This window comes from Lutra lutra, chromosome 2, assembly GCF_902655055.1.
Source record: "Lutra lutra chromosome 2, mLutLut1.2, whole genome shotgun sequence".
NCBI classification, from domain to species: Eukaryota; Metazoa; Chordata; class Mammalia; order Carnivora; family Mustelidae; genus Lutra; species Lutra lutra.
In genome coordinates, this window is record NC_062279.1 from 23,628,172 (window position 1) to 23,643,286 (window position 15,115).

The 15,115-nt window shown below is 37.4% G+C and overlaps 1 pseudogene; it reads right to left on the reverse strand.

Moving 5' to 3' along the window:
- Positions 1-2,258: 2,258 nt before the first annotated feature.
- LOC125094014 (dipeptidyl peptidase 1-like) lies at positions 2,259-13,412 on the reverse strand (annotated as a pseudogene).
- Positions 13,413-15,115: the final 1,703 nt, after the last annotated feature.

Genomic DNA, 15,115 nt, shown 5'->3' on the forward strand with positions numbered 1-15,115 from the left:
GATATGTCAGAAAATTTTTGATATCTAAATTGTAGTGATAACCACCATCAGTAATTAGAATGGATTACATTGTTCCTGATAGCAAGATATCTAGCCAACGTCCTGATTCTGTATATTTGGGTTGCACAAGTATTCAGAAATAAGGTTATATTTTTTGTCAAGCACCTCCACAAATCCCTCTGAGCCCATAGTTTTCCTTCTCTGAATTCTAGAGCATACTTACCACCTGCAGATACTGAGGAAACTGACAAATAGCTTCTGACAAATAGGCAACTATATTCTATAGCAACATGACACTGAGAAACATATACTGTGCCAATGGCATTTTATATGGGAGAAAATATACTAAATTTTCACATTGCAGGTCAAGTTTATATACTTCATGATATCACATTTGGGGAAAAGCTTTCCTCTTCCTTTTTCTTTTATAAAACCCTGTAACAACTTCAATCACAAATCCAAGGGGAAACCAAACGATATGCAGTGACAGTCTTAAATTAGAAAATTGTTCCCTGGCCGGACCTCTTACTGAGTTTGCTGGGACACTGTACTTCAATTTGAAGAGACACCAATGATCAGAGAAGACGTGCAGGATACTGAAATGGGTCCATGTTTTAGAAACAAGAAGGAGAAGGAGAAGCAAGGTCATTCAAACATGAAAGAATATGGTTAAAATATATGTCAGCAAAAAAGATTTTAAAAAGAACCTAGTGTATATTAGAATAGTAAGATCTAAACATATTTAGATTCCAAGAAGATTAAAGTATTTCCTAAAATCCATAAAGTGTAAAGAAAGATTGGTTCTTGAAGGAGAAAACCACACTGGAATGGACAGATTCATTCTATTATAAGGCAGTGACCAGCCAGGAATGAGCAGAGATTCTAAACAGAGCTTGACTAGAGCAAACGTTTTACTGCACTAAATCTACCCTATATCACTTCAGTATACAACTTCAAAGATTCAAAATAACAATTCTCCAACAGAGACTTAATAGGAGCTGAAACACTAAGATTGAGCCCTTAGGCTTATACATTTATGTTACTGTCACGATAAGCCCCTCACATAGATACAATAACAAACATTCATTAAAATCTCTCTATCAACTGCCCACTTCTTCAAAGGGGATTTCATTTTTATCTTGAACATATGGCAAGCCTATCACAGAGTGTTCTTTATGACCAGAGCATAAACACTGATTAAATCATTCTGAAACCAATTAAAAACCCAACATTTACTTAGTAAAACATATCCACAATAAGAGTGAACATGAGCAAATATAGTCAATGTACTGCCTCCGGCCCCATCTCCTGAGAAAAATTTGACTGAAGACAATGGGTTATAGAAGAAATAATCTACCCTCAGGTGACATGTCCCATTTCTTCCAGGGCTTTCAGTTAAAAGGGCACTTGGGCGCACCTGGGCGTCTCAGTAGGTTAAGTCTCCTACTCTTCGTTTTGGCTCAGGTCATGATCTCAGGGTCCTGAGTTCAAGCCCCAGGTGAGGCTCATGCTTAGCAGGGAGTCTGCTTCTCTCTCTCAAATTATATATACATACACACACACAATTTTTTTTAAGGGAACTTGGCCAGAGATACTAGAATTCCTTTATCAAATATGTTTTGGAGTCCCCCATTGATGTGGCCATCGGATAAACTCACACACACACACACACAGAGCCCCAAAATTAAAATCTTTAATTTTGAAATCTTTTTTAAAATCCTGTTTCCCATCACAGAAAAAAAAAATAAATAAATTGAGCAGATCTTACTGTAGCACAAATCTGGGCTCAACTTACCCTGTAGCTACTCACAGCCAAAATCTTGAAAACTTCAAAGTATCAGGCACTATCATGACCACCTTACATTATTTCATTTAGTCTTTATAACAATTTAAATGGTCCTCATTATTTTTCCTTAAAAACTTTTTAAAAATTTAATAATCATTGACATTTTTGTGATTTTTATAATTTAAAAACTCTGTGTTCTCACACAGACCTTTTAAAAATACAGCATGTTTGGGTTACAAATGACTAACAAGATCCTGCATTTTTTTACTGCATAGCTATAAAGTAGGCCAGTGGTCAGTAAAAAGGTATATTCAAATCAAAGGTGGTTTTCATTTTAATAAAGGCAAAAATTTTCATGGGAATCTATGTGTAATATTTTAAAGTTGCTGCTATAAAAGTATTCAGTATGTGAATAAATCAATCCCCCGCTCATGACTGATAGTGGGAAGTGTGAAAGGCTGGGACATATACCCTATAATTTAGGAATTGGTGTGGCCACCATTTCAATTGTACAATCACTGGTTCCTCTGTGGATCCAGAAGTAACTCTCTTCACCCCAGCTAGTACCTCAGCTGACTCTAATAATCCAGTAATCCATCCCAGAGGCTGAGACGGTGCCAGAGTCCACCAGCCAAACTTCGTGATTAATCAGCTTAAAGGCATTGAAGGAGTCTTTCAAACCAGTGTGGTAGTAGATCCCCTTGTGGTAGTGGAAGAAGTCATTGTAGACTTCAAAAGCAACTGCCACAGGCCCATGAGGGACAAGCTCAAGCTTCCTCATGGCTTCATTACACCCCCAGAGAAGACTCCCACATAGTGGTACATAGAGGAGTAGTAACAGAAGCAGTCTTCCTTCGGTTTGCATGGAGAATTTGTGCCTATGTAGGGAAAGCACACCTCTTCCACCTGCCCAAAATCTTGTTATTTTCCTGCAAACGAAGTGTGGGAAGTCACCTTCACAGCCTTGAGCGTACTGGCTCTAAGAGACAACCTCCTGAAGACTCAAGAGTGGGGTCTGAGTATTGTTGGTTAATATATGGTTTCTTGCTTCCAGCATATCCCTAGAAGCAAATACATAGCAACTTCCACAAAATGGTTGGTTTTGAACAAAAGTAACAAAATTGGGACCATGAACATTTCTCCAGTCCCTAGATGCCGGCAAATGTAAAATCATTTCATGTATGTCAGCAGTCAGTGGTGCAGGTCTGGGCCTTAGGATTCTCTGGCTATGGCCACCACCTCTCCTAATCATCTCTGTCAGGTTAAGAGTCTCATAATCCACATATGTGGTTGTAGTCCAAAACTTCTGAATGGCACTGATCACTTTCACAAAGTCACAGCTGTATTTCTAGAGCATATTAAAATAGTTTTCCTGGAGACTCTGCAGGTGTGCAGTGCTCACGTTCACATTCTGAGAGGTCATTCCCACCTCAGTTTCAGGGAAACGAGTCCAGTTCCTGCCCAGCACATCATCATGCACCCATCCAGCCATGGTTGTGTGGCAGTAACTGGCTACCTTGCCATCTGTCCTCTTCTTTACACTTAGAAAAGGCAAATGACTTATAGTCATCCAGCACAATCGCAAAGCCTTGACTGTAAATGATGTTGAAATGGTCAGTATTGCCAAAGTCATCATATGCTATATCCAGCTTCTCAAGGTGCACAACTATATTTTTTTCTGGTGGTCCCATAATTGAGCAGTTGACGCCATGTTTGGAAACAAGGTGGCCCACCTGGAAGACCCAGGGACCCAGCAGCTCAGAGAAGGTGCATTTGGCAGGTGTGGTGCCAACAAAGGAGAGGAACAGCAGGAAGGCAGTGAGTAGCCCCAGGGCAGGACTCTGGTGCAGCCCCAGGGGGGAAGAGAAAGAGCCATTGCCAGAGAGTAGAGGGGAGAGAGCCTAAATGGTACTAATTATCATATCATGCTAAGATCAAGAAACTATGTTTTCATGAGCTTAAGCAACTTGCCCAAGATCACATCGTTAGTATGTGGAAGAGCCAGGCTTTGTACTCATAACTTTTGATTTCAGAAGACATGCTTGAAAGTACGACCCTCTATTTACTCTCAAAGAGAGTAAGTTTTTCTAAGCCCCTTTAGAAAAAGAAAATTAAAACAAGAAGCTCTTTCAATCTCAGTATTACTAAAACAAATTATTTTCATGCAATGCATACAAACAACTGAAATCCTAGCCACAAATCATTCTCATTTCTTCATTAAAGCATAATGAGAACATCTTTCTAATTCAAATTATTATATACACTTAAAAGAAATAAAATGACTTTATAAATATTCTATAATTCAAATTAGTTAAAAAGGATGGGTTTTAAATATTGATATTATAGGGGTTTTGTAGATACTACAGAATATAAATTTGAAATAGTACAAATGTTATATTAAAATGTAAATGAGAATCTAGTATATCTGAAATTCATAACTAGAAGAGAGTGTATTACTGATACATGATATGACCTAACTATACATGATTCTAGGTGCCTGACAAAGCATTTGCAGGCATGGCCACTACTGGGATGTAGGACTTTCATTATTAAAACTGGAAAGCCCATACAAACTGGCATAAGATAGTCCCCCTAAATCTGGAAAATTGTGAGGTAGCAAGGAAAGCCATGGTCCAAGAAAGATAAAATGTCTGGATATTATCCTCATAATGTGATTTAATGTTGGAAAAATGCATGTCAAATTGTATACTTTCTTGTGAACTGAGGCAACTGCATTTTTTTCTGCTTCATCAGGTCTCATATTTTTCCTAGAGATGGAGAATAACTAAAAAACATCTATCTAGTTCTAGACCCTTCTCTTAGAGTGGTATTAAAAAAAAAAAGAAAAAAAGTCCGAATAATCAAATATGACAAAATTCCTGTACTCAGCTTTGCTTGATCTGAGAGATTAAGCATCATCCAGAGTTATCATCGTTATATGCATCTGTAACTGGCACACCCAATATTTACTACTTTAGCACATATTTAATGAATATTCTGATTAGGGGGTTGATAACTACAAATTCATGAAATTTATATTTTCCTGAAATTGTCTCACTATGGTGCATCTGAGGAAATGTCCTACCATGCAGAGCCAAAAAAGCTATGTTCATATTTTATAACTGATATATACTGGATGGTCGCAAAGACATTTCAATTAAGTTAAGGTTGAATTTAACAGATTTAACTATTTCATGGCTATGGCAAGTGAAACTAAGTTTGGGCCCAGGTTTCTCATGAATTTGTTCCAGTGACAGAAAGCTAAACTGGGCAAATGAAAATGTCTTATCAGACAAAGGGCTAGTATCCAAAATCTATTAAAAAAAAAACCTTATCAAACTCAATACTCAAAGGATAAATAATCCAATCAAGAAATGGGTATTAGACATGAACACACATTTCTCCAAAGAAGACATACAAACAGCCAAGAGACATATGAAAAAAGCTCAACATCACTCAGCATCAGGGAAATACAAATCAAAGCTACAATGAGATACCACCTCACGCCAGTCAGAATGGCTAAAATTAACAAGTAAGGAAATGACAGATGCTGGAGAGAATGTGGAAAAAGGGGAACCCTCCTACACTGTTGGTGGGAATGCAACCTGGTTCAGCCACTCTGGAAAACAGTATGGAGGTTCCTCAAAAAGTAGAAAATAGAGCTACCCTATGACCCAGCAATCGCACTACTGGGTATTTACCCTAAAGATACAGATGTAGTGATCTGAAGGGGCACATGCACCCCAATGTTTATAGTAGCAATGTCCACAATAGCCAAACTATGGAAAGAGCCCAGATGTTCATTGACAGATGAATGGATAAAGAAGATGTGAAGGTGCTTCGTTAGTGCAGTAGGTAGCTCTCAGTTTCATAATCATAAAGAAGATATGGTATATATGTACAAAGGAATACTACTCAGCCATCAAAAACAATGAAATCTAGCCATTTGCAATGACATGGATAGAACTAGAGAGTATTATGCTAAGCGGAATAAGTTAATCAGAGAAAGACAATTATCATATGATCTCACTTACATGTGGAATTCAAGAAACAAAACAGAAGATCATAGAGGAAGAGAGAAAACAATAAAACAAGATGAAATAAGAGTAGGAGGCAAACCATAAAAGCCTCTTAATCCTAGGGAAAAAACTGAGGGTTGTGGGGGGAAGGGGTTGGAGATGGAGTAACTGAGTGATGGACATTAAGGAGGGCACATGATGTAATTAGTATTGGGTATTATATAAGACTGATGAATCACAGACCTTTACCTCTGAGACTAATTGTACATTATATATTAATTGAATTTAAATTCTAAAAATTCAAATAAATAAATAAATGGACAGTAAAAAATAAAATATAAACTGGGCAAATTAATTCATTTAATTTAAATACTATTGAGTCATTATCAAGTTGATCACCACTAAAAGAAAAATCATTAAAAATGCAAAAGGAAGTTGCATTTTAAAGTATGTCAAGGGTCTTAGCAAAAAAATATTAAATCAGAGACATCAGGCCCCAAATAATACATACATAATACCTTTCTAGAAAGTTAAAAACAGAATTTAAAAAAAAATATGCTTGGGGGGTGGACCAAGATGGTGGAGAAATAGGAGATCAAAATTTCATCTGTCCCAGGAATTCAGCTCCATAGTTATCAAATCATTCTGAGCCCGTACAAACTCAACAGGAGATCAGAGAAAAGAATAGCAACAATTCTATGAACAGAAAAGTCACCACCTTCTGGAAGGTAGGACATGCGGAGAAGCGAATCTGAGGCAATATATGGGAAGATAGATGGTAGAGGGAGGGAGTCTCCATCAGCCAGCTCCCGGCAAATGATAGAGTAGGGAAACACAAAATCAGAAATTTTAGAAGTCTGCTACACTGAGAGGCATCACTCCATGGCTAAGCGGTGGGGGGAAGGAGTGGAACACTTGCAGGGACTGTGTGGTCTCAAGACCCTTGGGGTAACAGGAAGACCTGGGGGGACCTGAGTGCGGCAGAGCTCCCAACTATCAGAGTGGGGAAACCAGCTGCAAATACAGAGCTGGGTGGTGAGCTCTCAGCTCGGGGTTACCATAAGCCGTGATCTGAGGCACAGTTGGGCCACTACATCTTGCACACAGACCCAAAAAGCAGCAAATCCAGGACACTCACCTTCCTCTCCTGGAAGAAACAGTGCAGGATCGAGCAGCAGGAATCTGCTGGGTTTGGAGACTCCAAACGGGGCCGAGCACCAGAGATAGAAACACTCGGTCACAGGCCTGGTGAGCTCAGAGCACAGCCAGAGACCAGGAAGACAGGAGTAATTGACCGCTTTTCTCCGAAAGCGCACTGAGTGGAGCCCTGAGCTCTGGGCTCCCCCAGGCCGGAGACTGGGAGGCCGCCATTTTCATTCCCGTCCTCCAGAACTCTACCCAAAGCGTTCAGGGAACAAAAGCTCCTGAGAGCGAACCGGAGCAGATTACTTAGCAGATTGCTTAGCCTGGCCGCTGGCAAGGGTGGTGGAATTCTGCCTCAGGCAAAGACATTTGAGAATCACTGCAACAGGCCCCTCCCCAAGAAGAACAGCAAGAATATCCCCAAAGACCAAGTTTACTCATCAATGAGAACTGAACTCCAGTGATAGGGGAATACAGAACATAGAATTTATGGCTTTTTCCCCATGATTCTTCAGTCGTTCAAAGTTTACTTTTTAAATTTCTTTATTTTTTTCTTTTTCCATTTTTTAATTTTTCTTCTTTCCTATTTTATCCAACATCTTATCAATTTCTTTTTAAAAATCTTTTCTAATTTTCATTTTTACAGTTATATTCTATCCCTCCATTGCATTTAACTTTATTTTTTGTATTCATATAAGTGTTTCTTACTTTAAAATTTTGGGATACAGTTTCATCTAACTGACAAAAATATATCCTAAATCTATTGTATGGCTTTGTTCAAGTCTTCTACCTGATCACATTTTCTCCTTTTTTTTTCTTTCAACCAACTTCTCATTTTACCAATTCCTTTTTTAAAATCTTTTTAAATTTATATCTTTAGAGTCATCTTCCATCCCTTCCATTTATTTACCCTTATTTTTGTGTGTATATATATGTTTTTCTTTCTTTAAAATTTTGGGAGGCAGTTTCCTCTAACAGACCAAAATATACCCAAAACTTAGTGTGTGGTTCTGTTCTATTCACCAGCCTGATTATATTTTTTTTTCTTTTGCTCTTTTTCTCCCCCCCCCCTTTCTTCTCCTCTATTTTGGGTCTCTTCTGGTTTTTTTTTTTTAAAGATTTTTATTTATTTATTTGACAGAGAGAAATCACAAGCAGGCAGAGAGGCAGGCAGAGAGAGAGGAGGAAGCAGGCTTCCTGCCGAGCAGAAAGCCCGATGTGGGGCTCGAACCCAGGACCTGGGATCATGACCTGAGCCGAAGGCAGCGGCTTAACCCACTGAGCCACCCAGGCGCCCCTCTTCTGATTTATTTAGTGCGTATTTTTCTAGGGTCATTGTTACCCTTTAAGCATTTTATCCCCTCATTCATCTATGCTTCTCTGGACAAAAATGACAAAAGGAAAAACTTACCTCAAAAACAAAATAAAACAAAACAAAAACAAAAATAAGAGGCAGTACCAATAGCCAGGGACCTAATCAATACAGACATTAGTAGGTTGTTGGAGCTAGAGTTCAGAATAACAATTATAAAGATACTAGCTGGGCTTGAAAAAAGCATAGAAGATATTCGAGAATCCCTTTCTGGAGAAATAAAAGAATTAAAATCTAATTAAGTCAAAATCAAAAAGTTTATTAATGAGGCACAATCAAAAATAAAGGCTCTAACTGCCAGGGTAAATGAGGCAGAAGAGAGAATTAGTGATATAGAAGACCAAATAATGAAAAATAAAGAAGTTGAGAAAAAGAGAGATAAACAACTACTGGACCAGACCAGAAAGGAACAGAGACAATATACAGTAATAGTCACCTAACAGGCAATACAAAGGCACTAAATTCATACCTTTCAATAGCTACTCTGAAAATAAATGGGCTAAATGACCCAAACAAAAGACACAGGGTATCAGAATGGGTTAAAAAAATAAAAAAACAAACCCCAGGAGAGGGTGGGGGGCTTATGGACATTGAGGAAGGTATGTGCTATAGTGAGTGCTATGAAGTGTGTAAACCTGGGCATTCACAGACCTGTACTCCTGAAGCTAATAATACATTATATGTTAATTAAAAATAAATAAATAAATAAACAAGACCCAATGATGTGCTATCTGCAAGAGACTCATTTTGGACTCAAAGACTCCTCCAGATTTAAAGTGACGGTGTGGAAAACCAATTACCAGACTAATGGACGTCAAAAGAAAGCTGGACTGGCAATCCTTTTACCAGATAAATTAGATATTAAACCAAAGACTATAAAAAGAGATTAGGAAGGACCTGTATCATACTTAAAGGGTCTGTCCAACAAGAAGATCTAACAAATTTAAATATTTATGCCCCTAACATGGGAGCAGCCAATTATATAAACCAATTAATAACAAAATCAAAGAAACATAATGACAATAATACAATAATAGTAGGGGATGTTAACTTGCCTTCACTACAATAGACAGATCATATAAGCAAAAGATCAACAAGGAAATAAAGGCTTTAAATGACACACTGGACCAGATGGACATCAAAGATATATTCAGAACACTCCATCCCAAAGCAACAGAGTACACACTCTTCTCTAGTGCACATGGAAAGTTCTCCAGAATTAGATCACATCCTGAGTCACAAATCAGGTCTGAACCAGTACCAAAAGATTGAGATCATTCCCTGCATAATTTCAGACCACAATGCTTTGAAACTAGAACTCAACCACAAGAGGAAAGTTGGAAAGAACTTAAATACATGGAGGCTAAAGAGCATCCTACTAAAGAATGAATAAATCCACCAGGAAATTAAGGGAGAATTTTAAAAAATTCGTGGAAACAAATGAAAATGAAAACACAACTGTTCAACATCTTTGGGATAGAGCAAACCCTACACCTAAGGGAGCTAAAGAAAGAACAGCAAAGAAAGCCTAAACCCAGCAGGAGAAGAGAAATAATAAAGATCAGAGCAGAAATCAATAAAATTGAAACCATAAGAAAAGTAGAACAGATTCAACGGAACTAGGAGCTGGTTCTTTGAAAGAATTAATAAGACTTATCAAAAAGAAAAGAGAAAGGACCCAAATTAATAAAATCATGAATGAAAGAGGAGAGATCATAACCAACACAAAAGAAATACAAACAACTATAAGATCATATTATGGCAACTATATGCAAACAAATCTGGAAGAAATGGATACATTCCTAGAGACATATAAACTATCAAAACTGAACCAGGAAGAAATAGAAAACCTGAACAGACCCATAACCAGGAAGGAAATTGAAGCAGTCATCAAAAATCTCCCAACAAACAAGAGCCCAGGGCCAGATGGTTTCCTAGGGAAATTTTACCAAACATTTAAAGAATAATTATTACTTGTTTTCCTGAAACTGTTCCAAAAAATATAAATGGACGGAAAACTTCCAAGCTCATTTTATGAGGCCAGCATTACCTTGATCCCAAAACCAGACAAAGAGCCCATCAAAAGGAAAATTACAGACCAATAACCCCATTGAACATGAATGCAAAAATTCTCACCAAAATACTAGCCAATAGAATCTAACGGTACATTAAAAGGATTATACGCCATAACCAAATGGAATTTATTACTGAGCTGCAAGGTTGGTTCAACATCTACAAATCAATCAATGTGATACCATACCTTAATAAAAGAAAGAAGAACTATATGACACACTCAATAGATGCAGAAAAAGCATTTGACAAAGTACAGTATCCCTTTTTTGATCAAAACCCTTCAAAATGTAGTGATAGAGGGTACATACCTCAATATCATCAAAGCCATCTATGAAAAACCCACTGAATATCATTCTTAATGGGGAAAAACTGAGAGATTCTCCCCAAAGGTCAGGAACACAGTAGGGCTGTCCACTATCACCACTGCTATTCAATATAGTCCTAGAAGTCCTAGCCTCAGCAATCAGACAACAAAAAGAAATAAAAGGCACCTGAGTAAGCAAGGAAGTCAAACTCTCACTATTTATAAATGATATGATACTTTATGTGGAAAACCCAAAAGACTCCACTCCAAAACTGCAAACACATACAGGAATTCAGTAAAGTGTCAGGATATAAAAATCAATGCACAGAAGTCAGTTGCATTTCTATACACCAACAACAAGACAGAAGAAAGAGAAATTAAGGAGTCGATCCCATTTATAATTTCACCCAAAATTATGAGATACATGGGAATAAATCTAACCAAAGAGATGAAGAATCTCTACTCAGAAAACTATAGAATACTTATGAAAGAAATTGAGGAAGACACAAAGAAATGGAAAAACGTTCCATGCTCATGGATTGGAAGAACTTATATTGTGAAAATATCTATGCTACCTAAAGCAATTTACACATTTAATGCAATCCCTTCAAAATACCATCAACTTTTTTTTCACAGAACTAGAACAAATAATCCTAAAACTTGTATGGAAATAAAAAAGACCCCAAAAAGCCAGAGGAATGCTGAAAAAGAAAACCAAGGCTGGTGGCATTACTATTCCACACTCTAAGCTCTTACTACAAAGCTGCAATCATCAAGACAGTATAGTACTCACACAAAAATAGACACAGAGATCAATGGAACAGAATAGAGAACCCAGAAATAGACCCTCAATTCTATGGCCAAGTGATCTTCGACAAAGCAGGAAAGAATGTCCAATTGGAAAAAAGACAGTCTCTTCAAAAAATAGTGTTGGGAAAATTGGACAGCCACATGCAAAAAAATGAAATTGGATCATTTCCTTACACACAAAAATAGACTCCAAATAGATGAAAGAACTCAATGTGAGGAAGGAATCCATCAAAATCCTTGAGGAGAACACAGGCAGCAATCTCTTAAACCTCAGCCACAACAACTTCTTCCTAGAAACTTCACCAAAGGCAAGAGAAGCAAGGGCAAAAATGAGCTATTGGGACTTTATCAAGATAAAAAGCTTTTGCACAGCAAAGGAAACAGTCAACAAAACCAAAAGACAATCAACAGAATGGGAGATGATATTTGCAAATGACATAGCAGATAAAAGGCTAGTATCCAAAAATCTATAAAGAATTTAACAAACTCAATACCCAAAGAACAAATAATCCAATCAAGAAATGGGCAGAGGACATGAACAGACATTTCTCCAAAGAAGACATCCAAATGGTGAATAGACACATGAAAAAGTGTTCCACATCGCTCAGCACCAGGGAAATACAAATCAAAACCACAGTGAGATACCACCTCACACCAGTCAGAATGACTGAAATTAACCAGTCAGGAAACAACAGATTTTGGCGAGGATGCAGAGAAAGGGGAACGCTCCTACACTGTTGGTGGGAATGCAAGCTGGTGCAGCCACTCTGGAAAAGAGTATGGAGGTTCTTTAAAAAGTTGAAAACAGAGCTATCCTATGACCCAGCAATTGCACTACTGGGTATTTACCCTAAAGATACAAATGTAGTGATATGAAGGGGCACCTGTACCCCAGTGTTTATAGCAGCAATATTCAGAATAGCCGAATTTTGGAAAGAGCCCAGATGTCCATTGACAGATGAATGGATAAAGATGTGGTATGTATTTATAATAGAATACTACTCAGCCATCAAAGGCAGTGAAATCTTGCCATTTGCAAGGATATGGATGGAACTAGAGGCTAAGTGAAATAAGTCAGAGAAAGACATTTATCATATGATCTCACTGATATATGAAATTTAAGAAACAAGGCAGAGGATCATAGGAGAAGAGAGGAAAAAATAAAACAAGATGAAATCAGAAAGGGAGACAAACCATAAGAGCCTCTTAATCATAGTGAATAAGCTAGGCATTGCTGGAGGGGAGGGGGTTGGAGGAATAGGGTAACGGTATTAGACATTAAGGAGGGCTTGTTATGTAATGAGCACTGGGTATTATATAAGACTGATGAATCACTGACCTCTACCTCAGAGACTAGTAATACATTACATGTTAATTTAAAAAATGCTTTTTAAGAGATATGTATAAGTGCAATAAAACCATATATAAAAGGAAATAAAGAAATGCTTAACAGAGAAATCAATTGGGAAGAAGTAGGGGTACTAGGTGGGTGGGGAAGACCACCTGTTTTGTTTAGGTTTGCTGTTCATAATGCTTATTACAGAAAGATAAATAAATACATAAATGAATGAAAGCAAGCGATGCCTAAAAATATGAAGAGAATGTTTCATAATGAGGATTACAATTTTCCCAATTCTAACCACTTAAAGTTTCTTAATATATAATCTCACCATACTATTTAAATCCTCACTATTGGGAGTCAGGGAGAACAGGTAGAAGATACAGATCAGTGTTCCTGTCTCCAGCGTCTCCTTCTCCATTTCAACCCACATATCCCTGATACCTTCTCTCAGGACTTCAAAGGCGTCATACTGTCCAAATACTGAAGACTAGGTCAAGAACAGCCGTGATGCAGATGAGATCTTTCTCCTTTCTCCTGTCAATGCTTCCTTCACTGAACACCATACCTGTTCATGCTAGTCCTCCCTCCTCTGTTTCCCTCTCATTCAGGGTCTTCCTGTCTCTAACCAAGTGCTACATACCCCATAGGGCCTAGGTAAAGGCTACCACGTCCATAAATTACCTGGTCTGAGATCTGTTTCCACTCTGTGCCCCAGAGCACAGCATATGTATCTTTATGATTGAATTTATCTATAGCATTTGATTTTATATTGCTAATTTAGAAAGCTTTTAGTGACTATTTACTTCTACCAATGAGGCAATAAACACATTTAGAAGAAAAAATTTGACCAAACCATATGCAATGTCCTCAAAGAGGTTTTCGTCTAGAATTATTTATATTCCTATCTCACTTGTTTTACTTGATAATTTAAAAAAAGGCAGTATCAATAGATTTCACCTTTGCATATATCATAGTACTTACCACACAGAAGGTCATTAACTAATACTACTTTCCAATCTATCCATGGATTTTTTTTCACTTCAGAGACCACCAATGTAATTAAGGGCTGCCATGTCATACTACATTTTGTGTCTTTTCTATGATCATGTCTGAATAAACACTGCAACTCCTGAGTCACTTCTATCTTCTCACTAAAACAACTATGAAGAAAAAACACACCAACCAAAAGCTAACATCCTGCTTGCAAAATCTGGAAATAATTTCTCCAAGTAATAAGACTTAAGTTGCTGCAGTAAGAATCACCATCCTAGGGTGAAACTAATAAAAAAAAGTTATAGAAAGATAATTTGGCAATAGAAGATAACAGGAGAAAAAAAAATGACCATCCTAGGTCATGCCCTCTATTTTAAAGATGCCCTGAGATTGCCTATCTTCCCTGGGACCTGTTTTCTCATGGAGCCCAAGACAGTCCTGCACTGACCAGTAATTCAAAACAGCAAAGGTCTTTGCACCTGTGAATATTGGTCTTTATCCTTTGTTTTTAAAAAATGATGGTTTGCACCAGGTAAAAATACTTCTGTCCTCCAACTCCACTGCAACCATTGTTGACCGTGTAACACAGTGACAGAATTCTAAGCAATGAAACAGAAACAGAAATGTCCTGAGTGGAGCTTTCACAAATACAATTTTCAAGTAAAAAAAAAATTGGACATCCACCTTTTCCTCTTCAAGTTACCCATTATAAATACATATGCACATGTGTGTATATATGTATATACACCTATTAAATATAACATATATTATATACCCATCACATGTTTTTAAATTGTTATATATTTAATATACAATATATAATAGGTATATATGATCTATATGTGTGTCTATATACATGGGTATATATGGGTATATCATACATACAATTATATATTATATATGTTATATATATGTATATAATCATGCCTAGATTTGGTCTAGCCACTTCGCAATCATAAGAATAAATCACATTGGTTTGGAGGTTCGGCAGCTAGAAAAGCCTTGGCTCTCAGCCGCTTCCTTAACCCACTGTGTTGATTCTGGACTTCTTAGCTCTAGTGCCTGGTCATGTGAGAATACAAGACTCCATCACATGAAGTCACTGTGATTCTTTCCCTTACTTCAGACATAGCATCCCTGCTTTCTAGGCAAAATTAGGCTGGATTCATTTCCAATTCAAGGAATGAATTTAAAAATGCCAAGACAGTATGGAGATTAGAAAATTTTTCTGTATCACAAAAGTACTTAGTTTCTGGAATGGATTCCCTTAAAG